This window comes from Seriola lalandi, unplaced genomic scaffold (genome assembly GCF_002814215.2).
Source record: "Seriola lalandi dorsalis isolate HSWRI2012SDOR001 ecotype SW California unplaced genomic scaffold, Sedor1 jcf7180002054686, whole genome shotgun sequence".
Taxonomy (NCBI): Eukaryota; Metazoa; Chordata; class Actinopteri; order Carangiformes; family Carangidae; genus Seriola; species Seriola lalandi.
This window is the reverse complement of record NW_019525239.1, coordinates 1,114,151-1,118,649: the sequence shown is the minus strand read 5'-3', so window position 1 is coordinate 1,118,649 and position 4,499 is coordinate 1,114,151. Positions and strand designations below refer to the sequence as shown.

At 41.9% G+C, this 4,499-nt stretch overlaps 1 protein-coding gene and 1 long non-coding RNA gene across 2 annotated transcripts in view; both read left to right on the top strand.

The window, feature by feature from the left end:
- The window catches only part of LOC111667230 (fructose-bisphosphate aldolase A-like), a gene marked incomplete at its 3' end in the record, with an annotated part of 14,193 nt that overhangs the window by 8,780 nt on the left and 914 nt on the right, over positions 1–4,499 (top strand). The gene's annotated exons all lie outside the window — the stretch shown is intronic.
- Positions 18–1,918, top strand: LOC111667246 (uncharacterized). Its single transcript, XR_002761660.2, has 2 exons — positions 18–215; positions 1,018–1,918. It is a non-coding gene; the product is annotated as an uncharacterized LOC111667246 (long non-coding RNA).

Below are 4,499 nucleotides of genomic sequence, written 5' to 3'. Positions count from 1 at the left end.
TATTTCCACCTACAGGTGTGACCTTTCTGTCCGGTGGTCAGAGTGAAGAGGAGGCCACCCTCAACCTGAACGCTATCAACCAGTGTCCCCTGCACCGGCCCTGGGCCCTCACCTTCTCCTACGGCCGGGCCCTGCAGGCCTCAGCACTGAAGGCCTGGGGGGGCAAGAAGGAGAATGGCAAGGCCTGTCAGGAGGAGTACATCAAGAGAGCCCTGGTAAGGAGGGAGGAGGAGGAGGAGGAGAGAGATGGACAGATGGTAGATGATGTTTACCAGAAAGGAAAAAGACACAGTATCCGGTGAAAGCAGGGAATAACATGAATGTGGAAACAGTGTCAGACCGCACAGGTCTGGTCAGGGTTACACAGAGTTACACAAGTGTTCATGTTACAGATCACAGCTCATTTTTGATCTTGAATTTTTTTTTCATATCTGGAGGGAAAACTGAACCGTGAACTACAGCAGGTGTAGCACGTAGCTATAGCTTTAGCTCTTTTATCATCTCAGTATTTCAGCCCAATAACAAAAGACCAGCTGCTACAAGAAGCTGGCTTTTACCTTGAACTCATTTGATTAATGTCACATTTATTTAGTTACATGCAGCACTAAAGCAAAGTGTTGACTGATATGATAAGAACCTTAAGGTTGCTGCTGCATATTTGCTTGATCTTATTAAAGGGCCCGGTGCGTCAGAACTACTTTAAATACCTTTTCACATTATTATTAATATATATTTATATTATATATTAACTTAATAAATATTCCTTGTATAATCTTATATAATCTGATGTATAATCTTTATCTGCAAAGTAACTTCAGTATTTTCCTCTGAGCAGCAGAGTACAAGTATAAAGAAGCAGAAAATTGAAATACTTAAATACAAAAGTAGCTCATGTAAATGGTTTTTCAGTCCGTTATTCGGTTCCAATCTAGTTATATAAAATCATGACAATGTTGATGAACTTCCGACAAATATAATGAAAACCTGAGCTCAGCTTGTCTTCGTGTTTGTCCACAGAACAACAGCCAGGCAGCTGTGGGGAAGTACGTGTCCTCTGGAGACAAGGGAGCGGCGGCTCAGGAGTCTCTGTTTGTGGCAGACCACGCCTACTGAGGTCAGCACAGCGGCCCGACCTCAGCGCCCCAGCTGCAACCACCCCCGCCCCGGTCCCCCACCCCTCAGCGCACTTCATCCGCATTCCACTGTCACTCCACTGCTTCCTGTCACAGCAACAGGCAGCATTCTCCTGAGTCACATATGTTAATCAACATGATTCCTAACGAGTTCCTGATAAAGAAACATTATGATTTGAAAAAGATCCAAGTGTAATAAATGCTCCAGGTGTGTCCTACCTTTGAGTTTGACTTGTAAGGTCAGTGTTACTGTACTGAACCAGTGTGTTGTCACTTTATTTCGTGTTTGTGCACTTAAACCCCAGAGAAAGAGCAGCTTCATGTCACATCGACACGTCTCTGACATTGTCTTAATACTTCATGTGCCTTCATCTGTCACCTGAACCAGCCGCTGGAGAGAGACTTTGTAGAGCATGTTATGATGCATGGACAGTATTCACTCAACCTTTATTTAAACCTTGAATCTCTTAAAATAGAATAATTCAAACAGCAGAACACAGTTAAAAACTAGTGTGCTTTTCCAAAATTCACTGTTTCTGTACAAATGTCCAGTTTCTTGTCATAGCTGACACGTGTGCTAATGTGAAAGTTATTGATCCAAGCTGCCCTCCCAATACTGTGTCTCTTCAGAGTGGTACTGTACATCATTTCCTCAATCTCTCTGGCTCAATATTTACTCTTGTTTATATTTAGTCTTGTTTGAATTCAGGACTGATTTCAAATCAAAAAAGTATTAAGAGTGTAAACACTGGAAAGAATTTCAAATTAAAAGATTCCACTTATAATTTTGTTCTGTGTTGTTTTGATCAGTTTGTGTATATTTATTGATTTCATTGACTTCCTCTGAATGCCTTACATCTCATCTTTGTCCTTCTTAACGGGGTTGTTGGTGACGCCATGTAAGGTTGAAGACCCAGAGCACAGGTTCAACTAATTCTGCATTTACAAGGATTTTAAAAGCAACTTGGTGCTAAGTTGGATCAGGGGCCAACTCTCTGGGAGCCTTTTACTGTGTCTCCCAGCCTCAGGTGACTGAATAATTCAAGTCACATCGGCCAACATTATTAAAATATTCTCTGTAAAGCTGCCATAGAATAGCAGTGGGTTGTTGAAGCATTCAGAAAGTTTTCAGACCCCTTCACTTGTTCACTTTTTGTTGTTACATTTTTTTCCCTCATCAATCTCCACATGATAAAACACCATCATGACAAAGTGAACACAGAACTTTAGAGAATTTTGCTAATGTATTCAAAAGAAGAAAGTGAAATATCAGACTGACATAAGTATTTGGACACTTTCCTTGAAGCAGCTTGGTCAGTGAGTACAGACTCTAGTCTTCTTGGGTCTGACATCACTGTCTTTGAACATCTGGATTTGTGGATTTGCTCTGTTCTTCTCTGCAGATCTCAGACTCTGTCAGGTTGGTGGACAGATGTTTTCAGGTCTCTCCAGATGCTGGATTGGTTTAAGGTCAGGACTTTGTCTGGTCAGCTGGGGGACATTCACAGATTTGTCTCTAAGCCTCTCCTGTGGTGTCTTGGCTGTGTGAACCTTCAGTCCGAGGTCCTGAGCTCTGGACCAGGTTGTCAGTGACCAGTCTCCCTGTCCCCCCATAGCCTGATGCTGCCTCCACCATGCTTCAGTGTTGGGATGGTGTTGTTCAGCTGCGGAACAGTACCTGGTTTCCTCCAGACCTGAATCTGAGAACTGAGACCAAACAGTTCAGTCCTGGTCTCATCAGACCAGAGAATCTGGTTTCTCTCAGTCCTTTAGCTGCTTCATTACAAACTGTCACTGAGGAGAGGTTCTATCTAGACTCTCTGACATGAAACCCAGATCAGTGGAGAGCTGCAGTGATGGTTGTTCTTCTGGAAGTTTCTCCACACAGGATCTCTGGAGCTCAGAGACACCATCAGGGTCTTGGTCTCCTGGGTGGACAGCTTTGATGTTTGTAATTGCTCCAAACGTTTTCCATTTAAGAACTTCAAGACTGCAGACCTCCACCAAGGCTAATATTTAACAACATACACCAGACTTCAGAGAAAAAAAAATTCAAATCTGCCCCAAACTTTAATTGGTTCTTCTCTGGTCTTCATCCCTGCATCAAATCAGTTCAGTACTTTTTGAATATTCCTACTGACAAATGGACACAGAAGAAAAATATAAGCTCCTTAGCCGAGGGAATTATGGAGGCACTGTGCTCAGCTGAGTTTACCACAGGTGGACCCCAACATCTCAGAGATGATCAAGAGAAATGGAAGAAAACTGAGCGTCATAGCAACGTGTCTGAATACTTGTGTCAATGTGATATGTCAGTTTTTAAATTCTGTTTTCACTTTGTCATTGTGGAGGACTGAGTGTAGACTGACGAGGGCAAAATGATTTTAAATGATTTAAAGCATAAAACTGCAACATAACAAAATGTTAAAAAGACTTTTCTGTATGTATCATTTCATATTGTCCATATATGAATTGACTATTAGCTTGTCATTTAATTAGTGAGTCTTATTTATATATTATTAGTGCAGTCAACAATGAATGAAGGAAGATGTGACACCTTTTAAATGTCATGGCACAGTTGCATCAGTTCCTGTAGTAGTGTTACTTTAATATAATGACACAATTCAGGGTGAAAACTTTTGAAAGATTCATGGAATGATTGGAGCTGCAGAAACGTGTCGTGGTCCTGAGCTCACAGGCTGTAAACCTCAGCTGAACTAGGTGAGGAGCAGGATGAAGCTGGACCTCAGGTACATTGCACAGGTGCAGGTTCAGCTGCAGCAGTTTCAACCCAGTTTATACTTTATATTACAGCTCAAGGGTCTGACAGAGCAACTGTAGTTTTCTTTTAACACAAATAGTGGCAAGAAAGGGCAAGTGAACTGAATATGAATTTCTATGTATGATAAGATCTTCATCTTCAACAGACCGATCAACAAACACAATGTGTTTTAACCAATAACACACAAATCATTGTGCTTTTCTCGTCCATATTGAAAACATGATTCAAACATTCATGGTGCGGCTGAAACAGTGTGTGAACCTCAACTAATGATATGAGCTAACTGGAGTCGGGAGTTATCAGACCTGGAATCAGTCAGTGAAACCAGATTGGAGGTTTGGGTTAGAGACACTTTGATTTCTAAACAACACTCAGACACTTAAAGAAACATCAGCTGATGTGAACCAGACAGCACAACAAAGACCTCAGAGACTGAGGATGAAGTAGAGTTGATGAAGATGAAGCTGAAAGGGTCACAGAGTTCAGATCTTCATCAGTCCACAGTCACACAGACTGTCTACAGATGGAGATGATTCAGTGACGTCAGCTGACACTGCAGCAGCTCTACACAGATGAAGCTCAGA